At 30.1% G+C, this 20,286-nt stretch overlaps 1 protein-coding gene and 1 non-coding gene across 9 annotated transcripts in view; one reads left to right on the top strand and one right to left on the bottom strand.

The window, feature by feature from the left end:
• LOC129913810 (disintegrin and metalloproteinase domain-containing protein 10) overlaps nt 1-20,286 on the bottom strand; it is a 341,759-nt gene that overhangs the window by 141,246 nt on the left and 180,227 nt on the right. The gene's annotated exons all lie outside the window — the stretch shown is intronic.
• Trnaf-gaa (transfer RNA phenylalanine (anticodon GAA)) lies at nt 7,515-7,587 on the top strand. Its single transcript has one exon. It is a non-coding gene; the product is annotated as a tRNA-Phe (tRNA).

Below are 20,286 nucleotides of genomic sequence, written 5' to 3'. Positions count from 1 at the left end.
GATAGTCAATAATGCGAATACCTAACAGAAATAATGCGTCAACTTCAACAGTTCAACTGGTAGAAAAAACTATTAGATTTTATGGGATTTTTTGACCAATTAGTCCGATGTCTTAAACAGCCTTCTTGCGGTTACCTGTATCAATTTATTGAATTAAACAGATATTTGTGTTACTCTAGCATGGGTCAATATTTTATTTGTTCTAGAAAATTAATTTTTTTTAACCGATTCCATGCACCATGCGCGGTTTTTGGATCAATAGATTGATTTAACGATATAACTCCTCAGTTGAGTTTCTTAGATCAATTCTTTTTTTTTTTTATTTTTTCCGGGATAATTTATTTTAACGGGATAACTTGTTATTTTGACCTGTTTATGAGTCAATTTTTCAGGGTTATGTTGTTGATTTTATCCGATTAACTTTTCAAAAAAAAAAAAAAAAATGGAACAAGTTTTTATTAACCGTGTACCTAATGTTTTATGGACAATGTTATATCAATATTAAGGTATTACTTGAATTTTAATAATAACATCTAAGATATAAAAGAAAATTAATAAATATACAATTTAGGTGTTCCAGAAAAAAAAATTGATTCATGAATGTTTTCAACTAGAAATAATCATCATCGATAAAATCACTGAAAACAAAGAATTTGATTTTACATTTTAACTTAACTAGATTGTCGATCTACAAAAATTGGATTTCAAATCTGTAAAATCGTTAGGCAATCATAATTTTGTTTTTGTCAATCCATAAATTTCTTTTTCAGTAATTTTCTTCTTCAGAAAAACAAAACAAAAACAAAAAAAAAAAATAAATAATACAAAAAAAACGAAACCAACTATTTGAATTGAATTTTAATCGGATTTTTCATTCAGAAGCAAAAAATCATCATGGATTGTGTATGAGGTTCTGATGATGAGAACAAAAAAAAATCCTTACAGAGAAAAAAAAGAATACGAGATCATAGCAAGAGAGATTATTACAGAGCCGAAAGGAGAAAAATATGAAAAATGTTCACTTTTCTTTTCAATTTTTTTGTCGTTTTTTTTTCTGTTCAACTCATTACAACCAGAAGCTCCCTCGTATCGTGTCGTTCTACATATCCATTCCAACACAACACAAATGATGTATCTATAGCTTCGTGTACACAAAAGATTTCATAATATACACTATGGACTATGTGCAGTGCAGTACTCAGTTTTTTTTTTTTTTATTTTTTCTTTTTTTTTTTTTTTTGTATTTCTTACTCTGCTCTCCGTTTTTAATCAATTAAACATGCACAAGAGTTTGAAAAGTAATTACACTCCTTCTAGTACTTTCCTCCAACTGGTATGGCTCCCCTTATATACCCCCATCATTCTGCTGCTTTATATATGAGAAGCTGTTGTAATACCTCCAAACTCCATCATCCTCCCACACCTTTGTGTAAGCAAAAATACAGCAAATCACCTTAAAAACGCTGACTTTTGCTTCATCTAAAAGTGCTCTGCTAAAAGGAGGCTTGCCTCGGATACGTTTGTATTCAGTGAGCTTGAGTTATGTAGCAGCTGGTGTTATCTGCGAGATATGGCTGCTGCCATAGGAGGACAGATATATATTCACAGCGAGAGTTACTAGATACTAAAATGCTGATGATGATGATGATGCTGCTGCTGCTGGATCTGGTTCTGCTTCTGCTACTACTCTACTGCTGCTATGATTCTGGAGCTGGTAATTCATCCAGAAGATATAGAATAAGTATTTTTTTCTTGTTTAATCTGCATAAACCAGGGTCGTAGACATTAGACTGATTCAAAAAAAATTTTTTTTTCTTTTGTTCAAAGCATTGTTGAAAATATTGTTGGAAATGACGACAAAAAAATACTGTAAAAGTTTCAGCCCTTAATGTTAACATTTAGTACCGCCGCATCGCAATTTTCTATTTCCCATACGATTTGTATGGGAAAGATTGTGTATTTGTGTTTAGAATTTTGTATTTTTTTAATAGTTCATCAAAAAGGCTAGATTTAATCATTTTCTTGTATAAAATTGAACGCTCTACAAGATTGCATTTATGAAATTAAAAAAAAACGGACGCGAAAAATTAATTAAAAGAATTTTTAGTTGAAAAAATGAATAATTCGAATTTATTGAAAAAATCTAATATGATAGTTTTAGGGGTTTGTGAGTTATATAAAAGGATCTGTGAAACCAAAACACAACATAGAATACAAATATTCAAAAATTTTGCCAAATTTTTTGAAAAACATAATAATTTCGTCAAAAAATCGGAAAAAAATGAGAAAAAATTACTTTTTATATTTTAAAGTTGAATAACTTCGAAACGCGGGGGTAAATCAAAAAAAATTAATAAGAGCTTTTTTGTAGAGCAGACAATTTTATAAAAGAAAGTGATTTTGTCAAGCCTTTTGGATGAACCATTAAAAAGATACAAAATTCTAAACACAAATACACAATCTTTCCCATACAAATCGTATGGGAAATAGAAAATTGCGATGCGGCGGTACTAAATGTTAACATTAAGGGCTGAAACTTTTACAGTATTTTTTTGTCGTGATTTCCAACAATATTTTCAACAATGCTTTGAACAAAAAAAAAAAATTTTTTTTTGAATCAGTCTACTAGACATTATTGGGGGAGATATTGTTTTAAAGGGTATCTGGGCATCCATCGATTTGGATCGAATAAAATAATAACAAAACGGGAAAGTAAATAACATATCACAGTTTTTAGTTCGACAAAAATATGTTTGATTGACAATAGAAGAGTTTTTAATTGTTAATAAATGTGGAACGTACCTATTCATTTTTCATTAAGGAGATTTTTGCTCAAATGTTTGTAATTTTACCAATAGAATATTGTGGAACGTATTCGTCTTTTCTCTTTTTCACATTTATAGAATTTATTTGCTTATTTTTATTTTACATAAAATAGTTAATGTAAGTAAATGTGGAACGTAACTTCAAACTCTTTCTTCTATTCGGCCATATGCTCAGAAATTGACATGAAGTGAAAAGGTTGTTTCATCTGTCAAGAATTTGAAATCCATTTGAATTTCATTTTATTTCACACAAGAGTTAATTTTAAGAAATGTGGAACGTAAAATCAAATTTTTTTTTCTTCCTTGCGGTAAAATTTTCAGAAGTTATTAATATGGTTGCAAACATGCTGTGGAACGGTACATTTTTCTGTTAAGTACATAATGTTGAATCCATTCGGTTTTCATTTAAGAAAAAAAAGAATTGAATTATGGTTATGTGGAACGCAACTTTCATTTCGTTGACTGTTGCCAAAAAGTGGAACGGTTGTTGCATTTATTGAATGTGGAATCCATTTGGTTTTCATTTCAAATTATAGAGTTGATTTCAAGAAAAGTGGAACGTAACTTTATGCTGGAAAATTTGTTACGTGGTTGTTAACATTATGTGGAACGGTGATTTAATCTGTTAAGAATGTGGAATCTATTTGTTTTTCATCCCACATAGATGAGTTTATTTTAAGTAAGGTGGAACGTAACTTCGGGATGAACACAAGACTTAAAGAAATAAATGCGTTACACATTCTGTGAATAATTAGATTTGAAATTTGTTGATTTTAAGTATAAAAAAACTCAGATTGTGACATGAAAAATTAATGCGTTTCACATGAAGAAACAACGCGAAATAATTAAAAATTGACTTCATATTATATTCCACTTATTGCAATCCACAACCTCTGAATCGCAATCGCAACAAAAACAGTTGTATGGAGTTTATTACTCAAGAGCTTCTATCAGAGAGGCTTCAATCAGAAAAAATCATACGTAGAACAACAAAATTAATGTGTAGGAAAGAAGCTTGTGGAACGTATTCAATATAATACAATTTTATTTTAACTTGCCAATACTGCATAAATAACCTTCGTTAGTTTTTAACGTAATAGAATTTAAAAAAATAATATTTTTTTTCAGATTTTTACCCCCTCGCCCTATCCACTACTATCGGCAGGGAACACAATTATTTTTTTCTTTCCCATAATCAACTTTAATCCCTCAAAATATTTCACATGGGAGTACTCCATTTTTCTACAAAATATAATACCTACATATGTAAGAGGTTCTCAAGTATATTATATTACATCAGAGTATACGCTCAACATTCGTAACTTATATCTCTATAAAAGCCACGGCCCTGCTATACCAACCAGTTTTGAATCTGTATAAATATGTATACACGCCCCCTCTTATACTTGCTTTACACAACCAAGTGTTGTTGTGATGTAAGTGTATCAATGACAAACTCTCCAGGGATTTGTAATCAGGAATTATGAGATGGAGAAGAGAGTATGCTTATGAAGGAGCTCCACCACCGACCGCCGCCAACCCAAGTTCTATTCTGTTTTGCAAAGCTCTTTGTGATGCAAGAAGAGAAGATACCTGTAGGTAGATTGGTTTTACCTCCTTTGGTTACAACACACAAGGATTCACAAGAGTGATGAGAGGAGGAGGATACCTATATACAACAGCAAAAAAAAAAAAGAGAAAGGAAAAAATGAAATTATATTGAGGTAGATACAGTTGTAAAACTATAAAAGCCTCGAAGTAAAATTTCTCTACTTTTTGTCACAAAAAAAAAAGAAAAAAAAAACTAAACAAAAAACCGCGCGTATTATAAAAAGAACGTGTGCCTGGCACGTGATCCTTTAAAATACAAAAAAAAAAAAAAAAAACGAAAAGCAGATTGGTTCTAATTCTAAGTGCAGAGAGTTAGTATGAGGGAAATTGAAAGGAAGATTTTAATCTACCAAGAACAAGAAGACAAACCAGAAGAGAAAGGTGATTCGATGGCATCTTTTCTTTATTTTTTTAGTCATCTTAAAAATGAAGAAAACGCGTATACATACGCCAAGTAAGTTCAGCTGTCATAAAGTCTGTTATGTTGAAAGTTTCTTTTTTTATGGACTTTTTGATTAGTTTAGATTAGATCTTAATATTTTTTGTTGTTGTTTGTTTGGATATTAGAGAGGGGGTTTTGAGGGGGGAATGAATTATATAAAGCTTTTTGTGTGACACAAAATATGGATAAATTGACTTTAACTTTGTTTCTTGAAATCACATTTACTCGTAGAATTTATGTATGTATTTTGTTTGTAAATCCTTATACAAGATAAAGGATATAAATTTAATATAAAATGCAAGATTATAGGACACACAGGTTCTAGAAAGTTTTGCACACATTTTGTGGAAGGTTCTAATTAAAATTTAAAAATAATATTGTTCAATTTATGTTTATATAGAAACAAAGTGGGTTTATGACAAGCTTACGTAAAGGTCTTAACTAGAAAAACTTGTGATGGTCTCTGAGGTAAGCTTAATATTGTAATATTTAAAATTTACAATGAATATCTCGTAAACAAAACACAGACACAAAAAAAGTTTCGACCTGGAGGTGCGACTATGTAAACTACATATATGAAGTCCATTTTACCCTATTTCGTCTGATTTTCGAGTTAACCTTAAAAAAAATGTTACAGCAACACAAAAAAATGAAGATTAATGCTAGACATTAGAAATTTTTTGAGGTTATCTCAGAAACCTGACAAGATAGAAAAAAATGGATTTTGGATTTCGATTTCTGCGACCCAAAAAATTTATTAATTAACATAGTCGTACCCCAGAGACAGTTTAATGACATTTTTGCCATCAAACCAAAAACCATACTTTTGGTTTTAACAAGCAATACCTCAGCAATGAATATTTAAAAAGAAAATTCAAATATGGACTTAAAGCCTCCATTAAATGCTATAAAAAGAAATAAAGTTCACTTTTATAGAAAATGTTTACTAGCTATTATTTAATAAAATTAAAGCAAGGTTAGATTTTTAAAATGTAGTAAGCCGGCAAAAACAACCTTTTTTTACCGACTTCCAAAAAGGAGGAGGTATTCAATTCGTCTGTATTTTTTTTTTTTTTTTTTATGTTTGTTACCGCATAACTTTGGACTGAGTGCACCAATTTTGATAATTCTTTTTGTATTGGATAGCTGGTGGCTGCAGTGTGGTCCCATTTAAATTTCGCCATAGGAACTATTTTAAAAACCATAAAACCTAGTTTTGATCCATGGAAGTCGGTTTTGTTTTTTTGCTAAAAATGATTATTCTTCCTTAAGTCCGAACTTTTGAGATCTAATTAAACATCATTTTTTTTTTTTTTTGATTTGTAAACGACTTTCTCCTTATCACTGTAAAATGCACAGAATCAAGGGGCACGGTAGTGCTAAGCCAATTTCTCTAGCAACTTTGGCACTACACCCTTATTTACAGGAAACAACTCAGGCCATTTTAAGCCCCCTCTAACTTCCATACCAAAGATGCATTTGTTAAGTTGGGAAAAACCAAGCTCCTCACAAAATTTCAGCTACATACGATGAGTAGTTCCTGAGATATAGGGCTTCAAAAATCGAAAAAACCGTAACTGACCGACTCACTCACTCACTGACAGATCATCAAAATTATGGAGAACTTCCCGCTATCGTAGAAACTTGTAATTTGGCACGTTGATGGGCTTTGTGGATTTTCAATTCAGGGGGCGTGGTAACCGCCCATTTTCACTTAATTTACATTAAATATTTTAGAGTACAAAAAGTACTGAGATGTAAAAATTTACCAAGTTCTAAAGCTTGGCTTTAAATTTGTATAAATAGAATTTTGATTGTTTTCTTGGCAATTTTTCAAATAGCTTTAAAAATCTGTAAAATTGTCAAGAGAACAATCAAAATTCTATTTATACAAATTTAAAGCAAAGCTTTAGAACGTTGTACACTTTTACATTTCAGTACTTTTTGTGCCAGCATAATTTCAACATAGGAGACTTGGCTCTTTTTTTAACAGTAATGTTTTTGTTGTGATCAAATTTTCTTGAGCTTATTTACACAGAATTTTTTGAATCTCAAATAACCTAGCGGAAATTTCAAATAAAAAAAAAAAACAAAATGGCTATAAATGTTTATTCTTCGAAATATAATACAATTTTGTTGGTTCATTCATCATTTCAAAAACTGAACTGCTATATTAGTCTTTAGCTCGGAGTGGGCTACTGATAAATGCCGACAAAATAAAGATCTTTTATTGCTTTCAGGTAAAAATATCAATGCAAAAAAAGAAAAAAACATTTGAAATGAATAAAAGAAAAATAAATATTTAAATTTAAATTTTTTTGAATTAAAAAAAAAAATATTATTGCACAAGAATTTTTTTCTTCGTCGAAAAAAATCGAATAGTTGACTTTGATACCCAACGTAACCACTTTTACTATCTAAATAGACATATTTATACTCATTTCCCCGTTTGGAGCCTTAAGAATTAAGTATTTTATTGAAACAAAATCATCTTAATTTTTAAACAAAACATACGAATGTACGATAAGATAACCCAAACACCATACTTTTTTCACATCTTCCAAATATTTATTTATTTAATTTATTTAGCATATCCAAAAACCTAGCCTGCATAATTGAATACAAGAACCACATCTGCCGAAATAGCTCAGTTGGGAGAGCGTTAGACTGAAGATCTAAATGTCCCCGGTTCAATCCCGGGTTTCGGCATTCGATGGTTTTTTTTTTTTTATTTTATTTTGTTTTGTTTTTTTTTGCTTTGCTGGTTTTTTTTTAATTTTTGGCGATTTGAACAAATCAAAAAGAAATAGCTTTACGATGTAACAGTAGACAAAGTTTTTTTTGACGTGACAACGTCTTATAAATCGATGAACCATGGCAGCCACCACAAAAAAGTGACGCCATTTTTTCTAACGTTGCACTCTCGCACTTTCGCAGTGCGGCAACAAATTTCAATTCAAAATTAAAAACAAACTATTAAAGATACAAAAATCTTCTATAGCTTATTTGAAAGATAATTACCTAAAGCTTAATCCAAATGAAGGATTTTTAAAAATTCCGTCATTTAATAGGGTAAACAGGGGTAAAACGAAAAGATGAAATTTAGGCATAAATCTAAACGCGAAGTCGTAGATAATTGATTTTTTTTGCTATAGATAGATGAGATTAATATAAGAATAACTGCATTTAAGAAAAAATTTTGAAACTAAGCTATAACGTTTTGTTTGAACGTTGTACACGTGTTTGGGCTATGACAAAATGATGATTTTGGGTAAAGGAAATTTTTTTTGACAATTCTAAATAAGATGAGAGAAAAAAAAATTAGGCGTCTGATACGAATTTTTTTCCAACACTCTGCGTTTCGAAATATGAATTTTTGAAAAACACCTTGTTTTTTAGGGGTATTTTTTGGTAATTTTTGATTTTAAGCTTTTTTTTTGGAGCGTTCAAAAAATTTCAAACTTATAGGACATGTAGGCTTATGCATACATGTGCAAAAACTTGGAATCGTTTAGTGAGTTGTGACTGAATAACAAAAGAAACAAGTTTTAAAAAAACACGTTTTTAAACCGTTTTTAACCGATTTTCATCGTTTTTTATTTTTATCTTTTTTTTCTTTAATAGATACAGGAATAAAGTATATAGAGTAATGATAGACTTACACATTGTACATATTTTTTATAGGTTGTCAAAGAAAAAAATTTTTTTTTTTTGCTTTTTTTAATGAAATTCGATCGAGTTCAAAAATTTCTAGCTCTTTTTGTAGATGTCTCATAGACCTGATCGATATATATATATTTTGAGCTAAGACAATAAGCTTTCAGATGGTATAAAATTTTTTATATGTTGTTAGGGAAAAAAATGACGTGAGAAGATAAAAATTCAAGTTTATTTTTTCTTTTTTTATGAAAATTATTGTTTTCAATAAATTATTTTTATACTTTTTGCGCATTGTAAAAACTAAAAAATGGTTTTATTCTTAACCCTCTACTGCATACGAAGCCAAATATGGTTTTGTCTATTTGTATGCACTTTTCTCTTCTCTGTCACAAAAAAATGGTAAAGATTCAATACAATCCTCTTCTTTGTGTTTCTGAGAACCCATAGAGATAGTTTTTTCGTGTGTCCGACACAAAATAAAGGTGTATTTTATGATCACAGGTGAGTCGATCAGTCGTGTGCATTGAAATCGAAAGTGTAGAATATTTTCATACTTTAAGTGTTAATTACTGCGTTTGTTTGGAAAGAAAAGTGGAATTAAAAATTTATTTTTGATGGATTGTCTTATTATGTATGCTATGAACCAATTTTTACTGAAAAAAATGATTGGCCTGGTCTTGGGAGGGCAAAAAGTACGGAAGCCATATTTGGCTTCGTATGCATAAAGGGGTTGTAAATCTACACAATTTGTTAAATTTTTTTGTTGTAAATTTTGTTCCTTTACATATGTTTTACTTCAGAAATAGAGCCCCTTCGCTTTTAGAGACATTTTTTTAATGTTAACCCCATTTCCAGGGGCGTAACCACAAAAAATTTAGGTGGAGGGAGGCTCACCTATAATATTTTTCAATCATTTTATTACTTTTTAGTTCTTTTAAGATCTGGGAGTGGGTGAAAATGTTGGAGCAAGACTTACTTCGACAGTGGAAAGAATGTGAACCAGAAAAAATATATGTAACTGAAAAAACAAATTGCTTTTCTCGGTTCCATGGCTTAAAATGAGCCAAATTTGAAGTAATTCTTAACCTTTTGTAATGCAATGTATTTATTTTACTTTATTTTGTTTTTAAATGATAAATATTTATCTTTTTATAATTTTAATTTTATTCTTTACCTAATCTGAATAAATAAAATTAGTAAAATTTCTTACCCCTTAATGCATACGAAGCCAAATTTGGCTTATAAACAAATTTTTTAAATTAATTAATTTAAACAAATTTTTTTAATGTAAACCGTTTTGAAACAACCCAAAGAACCCATGTAAAGCATTTTTTAATTTTTTCGTCCGCTAATATTAATTCATGCAGTAGAGGGTTAAGAAGAAATATTTGGCTTTTAAATTGCATAATTTTTTTTTGTAAACTTTTAAAATAAAAAAATTAATATAATGAGAAAATAAAAAAGGTATTTTTTTTAGCTTTTTCTCGTAAATTATGATTGTTTGAAAAAGTAAACGCTTCAATTGACTCATTTTAAACAAAAGCACACAACCTGTTTTCTTACGACGTTATCACGTAAAATCATCGTCCGTAAACCGGCTTTACAGACAACCTCTTTTTTATTTACTTCTCAATGCCATTCCATTGTTTTGGGATTTTCTTCTCAAATAAATTAACAGAAACGCCCCAGTTACTCAGAATACATTTTTTTTTTTTTCAAATAATAGATAGTAAAAGAATTAATTTTGAATTGATGCGAAAAGTAAAAGTAGATTAATTTTGCTACCCACTCCTTTTTCACATTTGTTTTTTTTGTATTTTATTTAAATGTACCTACAATTATTGAGAAAAGTGCTCGTCTCATCTAAACGGCCAAAAAATTATTGTTTTTTTTTTTTGTATTTACGCAAGAAAACTTTAGATATAACTTATTTCTTAATTAAACAAAAATTGTACATCTTTGATTTACCCCACTATTATAAATAAATTTTAACACTTCAAAGATTTTCTTTTAAGTACCACTGAACAAATTATAAGACTTAAAATTAAAATAGGAAAAGAAAAAAACTTAAATTAAATATAAATCTCAAATGCTTGAATTGTATTTAACAAAAATCACCAAAATATAAAAAGTACAAAAATTGTACCCCCATCAAAAAGATCAAATTCCAGAGAAAAATCAACAAATCCTTCTCGAAGACAACACCAAAAGCAACAACAAACAAACAGCAACAAAAAAAAAAAAATACATAAATAAATAACTTGAAAAAAAAAATCCCCATCCTTTTACTAAAAGCATGTCAATTCCGAACGTGACAGGAGCCTAAGAATGATAGACATTAAAACCAAAATAAAAAATAAGCCAAAAACAACAAAAAGTAACAAAAGTAAAAAAAAAAATTCTCTCAAGTTGCTTGTTTGTTTGTGTATCTTGCCATTTACTCCAAATCGATACTTTAACAGAAAAAATAAAACAGAACACTGGGATTAACACCCCTCAAGGTGTCGTCTTTCATTCATTTATACCAAGAAACACAAAACAAACATCATCCTTCATCCTTCCTTCTTTTAATTGACTCCATCACTGTCACCGACATTGCCGCGCTTTGCCGCCTTACCCCCTTCTACGACTAATATTAATCAACTATGACGAGAGTATTTAAATATTCCAACCCTAATCAAAAAGGAGTAAGGAAGAACTTGGAATTTTTTTTTTCTACTTTTTTTTTTTAATTCAACATTTGATCATGAATTTACCTTAAAAGTGAAATTCAAAAGGAAAGAAAAAAAAAACTTTTCTTCTTCGTTTCTTGCCGCCGCGCCGCCACAAACGCAAACCACAAGAAATTCAATTTCAAAACTTGAACCGTAAAATTTGCCAAGAAAAACTTCTTATTTCCCACTCTTTGTAGGACTAACTACAAGTCGTAAGTTTCAAACGACTGACGATGACGCACGGTGGTGCCGCGGCTGTGCGGTGCGGTGCGGTGCGGTGCGGTGCAGCGCGGTATGATGCTGAGCTCGCGGCAGTGTGAAGTCCAAACTTTTCTAGCTTTTATGTGCCACAAAAATAATTCCTTCTGGCTGTGGCAGCAGGAACACCAAGATGAAAAACATCCAAAACAGAACTTCTTCTACAACAACTGCGAATGGAACGAGACAGACGAACGAGAGGAGGAGCTCAACCAACTAATCAACAAATCATAATCCCGTCTTCAAGATGAAGGTCACGTCAAGTTTTTAGTGTTTCAACAGAAAATAGAAAAAAAAGGATACATTTCAACCGTCTGCCATAATTCAACATCCTTATAATCTTCTTCCCCACATTCCCTTGTCTAACACTCGAGATAACCGGTATGAGATAGTATCTTTTAGATAAACTTCTTTAGCTACAAAGTAGGTATGCCTTGAGTTAATTATAAGAAAACAAAAAACATGAACTTCATCAAGAAAATAAACATAAAAGATGCAAGGAATCTAGGAAATATCTATGTCATGGTCAACACCATAAGTTTTATCCTTTTTTATTTATTTATTTATTTTTTTTTTGCACAGAAGAAAAGATAAATAAATAAATCAAACGGAGCCGGTTAAGACGAGATAAAATAATAAAAATCGAAAATAAAACTTGAATGGGATGTAACGCAAAGGAGAAATTAAAAGCAGACTTGTGTTTTTATAGCTCAACACGTTTGAAACTATGCAGAAGCAAACTAAATGAAAAGGCAAGTTATGGTAGAGTGAGCATTGAACAAAATTTAACAAGGCTGCCATCAAGAAATTTCAGGATGTTCCTTACTAGAAAAAGAATTTCGTATCGTTGGCGTATAGTGAGATATTTAAATTTTTACAATTATTTCAATATCGTTTATAGAACAGATGCAAAGGTGAGGACCTAAGTGACTATCTTGAGGAACCCCGATGACGACGGTACCTAGAAAAGGATTTGAAAGCGCGGATCTGAAACGAGCTCTGTAATCGAGAACCGTCTCACGCAGGAGTTGAAAATTTCTCAGAGCAGATAGAATCGAATTCTTGACGTTTTTTTTTTAGGCTGAGAGAGAACGTATGGGTCAAAATCATGAAGGTGGCAAGTTTAAGTTTAAGTTTATTGACAATAACGGTTTGTACAGTTTGTACAGTTTGTACAGTCTTTTATAGTTCTTAGATATAGTGTAAAGTTAACATTGATTAAGAAAACAAAAAAAAAAAACAAAAAAAAAAAATAGATAAATTATGATGAGCAAATCTTTGGGAATAGGAATAGTATCATAGTTGGATTAGGGCTAATGTTGGACTGGAAGGGGATGAGAAATGAAGAAAAATTGCAGTTTTAAACATTTTAACGTTTACAATTTATTTGATTATTGATGGGAGAGAATTCCAGAGTCTGACAGCACGAATGAAAAATAAACGGGATGAATTGAAGTAATTATATAGATGAGGGATTAGATTGTTGCTTCTAGTGGATCGATTGAATAGGCCAGTCATTATATACATTTGGAAATGCAAAATGACCGAGAAAGCTAAATTTTGGATATGTTGTAGAGGATGCTTAAAAAAGCTTAGTTTGTGGGCAATTTATTTTTCCGCTTTCATATACCATTTATCCTAAATTTTCCAACCACCCATATGCTGCTAATAATTTTTTTATTTTCAAAAATTATTGGCACTGATCTAATTGCAATTTTGATGAACGAGATAGAGATTGAAGCAAATTACAAAATGCACAATCAACACAAAAAGCCGGTATACTGTATTTACAAAATTTGGGTTAATAAAATTGGGGTTACAAAAAAACCATTACCATCTTCTTCACATTATTTATTAAATAAGTACATACATTTGTATGTATGTGTTACTGATACAATAATATAAACATTAAAAAAAGCATGAATGATTGTTTTTTTAAAACCGAACGGGCGGGCGCACAGTGGGGAAAAGGCGGAAAAAACCTAACTTTCGGAAGTACGATTTATTTTAATACTGCACGTGTTACTAACAGTAAATTAGTTGAAGAATCAGAAAATGAAAACTGTTTTTCAAAAAAAAATTGTGGTCCTGGAGATTATCGCTCAAAGTTGAAAAACAGTGAAAACTGATAAAAATACAAGAGTAGTTTCAAAATGATCTATTTTCCTTAAAATTTAAAGGTTTGAACCAATTTTTTTTGTAAATAGGCTTAAAATAAATTGACAAACAATATGGTACATTAGTTTAGCGAAAAAGAATTGAATACAATTTTTTTGACAAAAAAACATTCAATTTTAGTGACTTTCTAGGTTCAAATTAGGTTTTAACTACTGCCTCCGTCTGCCTCGGTTGGCGGATAGGTTTTAATAGATAGTATTGAATCTCAGCAATAGTTTAAAAAAAAAATCTCACCCGAAGACGTCCGTATTCGGTTTTTATAGCAATTTCAATCTGAAAAAGTCATTCAAAAAACCATAAAAAAAAATAAGGCAAAAAAGAAATATGCAGCTATTTTTGGCCAGACAAATCTTTCTAAATGTATTTTGGTATGCTGAATCTGAATGTGAAGTCCGTTTTGCTAAACAGCCCAAAATTTTTGATAAGATTGCAAAAAAAAATTTTAAACCCACAATTTTAAAGTTTTTCCCAATTTAGTCGCTGTTGGGATCAGGAGTTTGTGTTAATGAAACCTGCATTGCACATTTACCTATTAAAACAAATGTTTTATTCACTAAGCCACTTTTTTGACTTTATTTATAACTATCGCAATCGGAATACAGTAAAACTGGTTATTTGGAGATTCTCTTATCTTTAGTTCCACTTGTTTCCAAAAAAAGGATGGAATGATTTGATGGAATGTTTCGCTAATTGAAGGAAAAGTTTAGGCTTGGTAGCCGTTTAAATTTTAGAACTAACCAGGGAAAAAAAAGTTTCCAAGAAAGTTAAATTTTGAAAAAAATGCCATACCTACCGTTTTTGGACATTTTTCCTTTTTTTGAAAATTTTTTATTTTTTTTTTATTTATGTAAAATTTAAACGGTATTTATTAATCAAATGTTCAAATAAACTCAAAAAAATTTGATTTTTCTAAAAAAGCGATTGGAAGTAAGTCATTTACAGCTGCAAAAACTTGATTTCTGATTTTTTAATATAATTTTTTTCTGAGTGGGCGTGGCAATGGGTGGTCATTTGTCTTGCTATTAGCTACCTTTTCTGCAAATTTCATGAAAATTGGTTCAGTAGTTTAGTTTTAATTGAGTTTTTTCCGGTCTCCCATACAAGTTGCCCCACAGTGGGGCGGCTTGCTTGGCGGTGGGCGCAGACTAAACGACTTTGCGGCCGGCTGGAAGTCGTAATTTTTGTCCAAAAAAAAATATAAAAATACGACATTGTAGGTCTGAATGTGGTCTACAAATTCGATTTTAATAATTTTTTCGATATTCATCCCCCAAAAATAGATTATGTCAAAAAACAAATGGCATGTCCTAAATTTTTGACTTTTTTAAACAACAACAAGCGTTTACTTTTATTTTATATCTTTTATTGTTGAAGGGTTAACAGAAAAATTTTTCTCTGTAAAGCAATAAATAACTTTTGTTTATCCTTAGCAATCATGTGTTGTTGTTTCCCGAACAAAATTTTACTGAGCTAAGTACTGAGTTACCAAAAAAACACGGCTAATGTAAGAAATAAAAAATAATAAAGGTCAAAACGTCATTTCCGGGAACGCTCTAGAACTAAAAATGAGTTGATTTGTTTATAAAACAGATGTTGGAATTTCCCACTTCCATGATTTTTTACCTATGTACCATACAAAATTGACTACCATAACTCTAACTTACAATAACTTTTTAAATAAGTCGAAGATTATTTAAATTAAAAGAGTAATTTTAATAAAAGATGTAATATTTATATTTATATAGGTATGCACTAAAATATTGTTAACGAAGAGATTTGTTTCCAAAGTTCGCATTGCGACCAGTAAAATTAAAGATTGTACCAGCTAATTTTTAAAAGTCTAAACTGGTTTTTGCATATAAAAAAAATATTATTGCATTATCGAGTAAAAAATGCAATGTTTAATAAATTTTTCAGAATTCTCAAGAAACTATTTCAAAAATATTGCGTTGCTCCAATAACAACGAATAGAAATTAAAAACTTACGCTGAGTGCTTCGAAACTAATATTGTTTTTAAGCTTACCTGAAAAAGAAAAAAGAAAAAAAAGTGTTAAAAATCAAATAATATTTTTCTTTAATATTTATTTTTAAAAACTAAAACAGTATGAAAACATTGTTTTGACACATTTTAAGCACAAAAAAGCACATTTTGTCAAACAATTGTTTGCACAGCACTGTAAAAGTATCATACAATATTACATGGGTAATAATTTATGGTAAGAGTAATTAATTTTATAAATTGCTTCAACAACATTCGCATATGTTTTATGTCTTCAAGACACTTTATTCTAATTGAAACTATATAATATAGTATGTTTTATAGGTGGCAGTTTATTATCTTATAATTTTACCACAAAACCACACAACACATAATTAATTTTGACGCTATAAAAATATAACAGCTTTTTTTTGTTATTTTTGTTTTGTATAAATTTACTATAAGCTATCACTAAATAGTTTTGTTACAAATATTACTTTAAGAGAACTAAAGACTTAATTTCTTAGAACCTATACAAGTCAATCAGATGTAGAAGGTTGGTCACTGTGGCGTATTTGTAACATTTTATTGTCAATTGATAAAATGTTTACTTTTGTAGTATTCTGATAGTATATTTTGATGACGAGGAAGACAAGACAAGAAGCAAATGCTTTTGAATAACGAAAAAAAGCGAACACTTAACTATAAAGAGTTTGTATGTAGGTACTATTCCACTGCTGAAATCGCATTTTCAGTCGAATTTTTTCAACAATGCACCTTGCATATGACCAAATAGATTCAAAAATAAAGGCCAATTTGAGTAAAACTTTATCACTTTTTGGAATATTTTAAATCCATTAAAATTCTCATGGAAAAGTAATTACCAGCGATGAATTTAATTTTATGACATAAACCTTTATCAATCAATAAGTAATACTACTAAAAACTAACATGTACTTCATAAGGTGTCAATTAATCTAACAAAATTTACTTTTTGTTGAAGTTTTCATATAAGTGACTGGTGAAAATATCTTTAATATGTGTATTTTGAACGAAAATTGCTAAAAAAAAATTACCAACTTTGATGCGATTTTGATTTTATAGGGCGAAAGAGATCAACAATAAGTCCCCGAATCATGGCACTCAAATAATGATAAAATGTTTAACAACCCTTGACATTGAATTCTTTTTTTAACATTTCTTTTATCAAATTGAATAAAAAACTTTAATCTTTCTATAAAATGAAGTTTACCCAAAAGTGTATACAATTTCAAGATCTATCACAAATAAGTAAACAGAAAAATAAACTTCTTTTTTGTTCAACCGAAACTAAGAAAAGACACATAAAAAAAACTTTAAACTTCCTTTTAGATGATCAAAACCAAATCTTCCGAAAAGCTTTACTATCCATAAAAAAAAACGAATTTCCAACATTGCAAACATTAAATCTACCCCCAAAGCTTGTCAAAAACATCTGTTTTTTTTTTTTTGTAACAAAATCCATAGAAAATCTTTTCTACCGGATGTAACATAAATCAACGTCTTCTTCTTCTTCTATACAAACACAAAAGTACCAACACAAACACACGCAAACTCATACGTATTTATGTATCTAGAATTTCTTCGAAAGACTTCAATGAGGCAAAAAGAAAATATTTTAAAAAAACGAGAAAAAAGCCTTCTTGAAATCATATAAAAAATAAAAGTAAAAAAAAATAAACTTAAATAATAAAAGCAAAAACAACAAAAAACACATTTTCCTAATAGTCCAGTCAAGTTATACTTTTGCTGAGAAATAATTCGCAACTGCAATTTGTACTCAAAATATGAAAGTACACTAGTACAGGAACTAAACCCCCCATTTTCCGAACAAATGTCTGGACGACTTTGGCCGCCATTTTGTTTTGAACAGTTTTGCGACTATCGCTTGTAGTTCGGCTAGTTTTGGTCTTAGAGAAAAATGTTATGAGACAAAGTTGTAGCAAATTTTATTTCCCACAAAAAATGTTGAGTAAGTTTTTATTCTAAAACCTACCATTTAGGAGTTATAATGAATTTCGTAAAATGCTATGCTCACTTATTTTTTATATTCACCATAACTTTTTTTTCAAACTTTTATTAAAAAATTGTTGTTATAAAAGTTAAAGAGCTACTAATTATTTATGTTTGTCTCATACTAAGTTTTTTTGTCCGAGTTGCCGTTTCCTCACTAAAACAAAAATTCAATAAAAAAATTAGCAAAAACAGGGTGAGGGGAGAGTACGATAATTGTGGTGCCGAGATTTTATAACAGTTTTTTGAAGAAGGGTTCAATACAAGTATTTTTTACTATCGGAAGGGGGGTCTATCTCCCCCCGTTTATGCGGGAGGGGCAGTTTTCTAAAAAAAAACAGCCTAAAATAAAAAAAAATATTAAAAAACAACGGCAACACTTACAGTTATGAATGATACATTTTTCAAAAGCCACAATTATATGCATAATTGTAGTTTTTAAATGGAGCTATTAAAATTTATAGTTTTTGAAATAATCGATCTCAAAGTTAAATTTAGGAAAAAAAAATTTTTTTTTAATCGATTATTTCAAAAACTGTAAATTTTAATAGCTCCATTTAAAAACTACAATAATGCATATAATTGTGGCTTTTGAAAAATGTATCATTCATAACTGTAAGTGTTGCCGTTGTTTTTTAATATTTTTTTTTATTTTAGGCTGTTTTTTTTTAGAAAACTGCCCCTCCCGCATAAACGGGGGGAGATAGACCCCCCTTCCGATAGTAAAAAATACTTGTATTGAACCCTTCTTCAAAAAACTGTTATAAAATCTCGGCACCACAATTATCGTACTCTCCCCTCACCCTGTTTTTGCTAATTTTTTTATTGAATTTTTGTTTTAGTGAGGAAACGGCAACTCGGACAAAAAAACTTAGTATGAGACAAACATAGATAATTAGTAGCTCTTTAACTTTTATAACAACAATTTTTTAATAAAAGTTTGAAAAAAAAAGTTATGGTGAATATAAAAAATAAGTGAGCATAGCATTTTACGAAATTCATTATAACTCCTAAATGGTAGGTTTTAGAATAAAAACTTACTTAACATTTTTTGTGGGAAATAAAATTTGCTACAACTTTGTCTCATAACATTTTTCTCTAAGACCAAAACTAGCCGAACTACAAGCGATAGTCGCAAAACTGTTCAAAACAAAATGGCGGCTAAAGTCGTCCAAACATTTGTTCGGAAAATGGGGGGTTTAATTCCTGTGCTAGTGTACTTTCATATTTTTAGTCCGAATTGCAGTTGCGAATTATTTCTCAGACCTCCATACAACCAAATCTAAAATGACTGGACTATAAAAACCAAACGAAATGCTTTTAAACAAAACTTAGTCGACCCCGACATCATTCCAAATTGAACTTAAAAAAAATAAAAAAAAGAAACACAACACGAGATTCCTTCATTCAACAACAACAACAACAAAAACATCCAACGCTACTATTTCCTAAGTGAAATCAAATATCCGAATCAAAGGCCGCAGGATACTATTTCACTCCTCAACAGACACACACAAATACAAGAGAGAAACAAAATAATAACAAAAAAATAGAAAAACAAATACCTTCTCATATAGAAATAACAACATCTGAAAAAAAAAAACTGAAAGGATTGCTTCAAGCCATAAAAATAAAAATTGTAACACAACTTTTTTCCCTATGACTTCCTTGGTTTTGTTATAAGCAGCATACTTAAGACACAGCACGAAAAGGATCAACGACAGAGCAAAAGAGAGATAGAAATCAACAGAGAGGGAGAAAGGACGAGTAAAATAAGAGAGGGTATAACAACAACAACATGAAAAATGTGAAACAAAATGTGTGCTAAATACTATCATGACTAGGTTTATAGTTCTTCTCAATTCCTCCGCTACTCCTGCACCCCTTTTTGTTAACAGGGTACCTGCCATACTTCCGTTATATTTTTTCGTCTTCTTCTTCTTCTTCTTGATAAAACACGGTATTCCATTTTCATGGCACATTATCGTTGAAAACAGCAAAGAAACTAGACAAGAAGAGAGAAGGAGAGTAGGAATTTTGAAGGAGATCTTGTTGTTTTTATTTTTTGTATTTTGAAAAACAAAAAAAAAAAATGAATAAGAAACATACAAGCGCGCGTAAATGCATAGGAAAAATGGGAAATCCGTTTGGGAACGTTACTTTTTATTTTTTTTTTTTTATTTTTTGCTCTTTTACCATTTCGTCCCTGGAATTCATTTTGTTTTTTGCCCCGAAAACCCAATCGCCACTTGTCACTTTCTGTTCCAGAAAGAGAACAAAAAACCAGAAAGAACGAGCTCATATAATAAGAAGTCTACAGAGGAAAAGTAATTGTGCACACAAGAGTCCTGGACGGGCTGGGCCAAAGTGACAAAAAAATGCAGCAGCAGAACCACCATTGTGTAGAAGTTATAAGGCCAGCAGAAACAGTGGGATATTCTGAGTTTTATTTGATTTAGAGTGTTAAAATTATTGGATATCCAAAAATATTATATAAAAATGACTCCCGCACTTGTGTCGATCCTAAAAGTATGCAATTATTTTGTTAGGCAAGAGGATATTGGGTT

The sequence above is a fragment of the Episyrphus balteatus genome, chromosome 3 (genome assembly GCF_945859705.1).
Source record: "Episyrphus balteatus chromosome 3, idEpiBalt1.1, whole genome shotgun sequence".
In the NCBI taxonomy this organism is placed as follows: domain Eukaryota; kingdom Metazoa; phylum Arthropoda; class Insecta; order Diptera; family Syrphidae; genus Episyrphus; species Episyrphus balteatus.
This window is presented reverse-complemented; position numbering and strand designations above follow the sequence as displayed.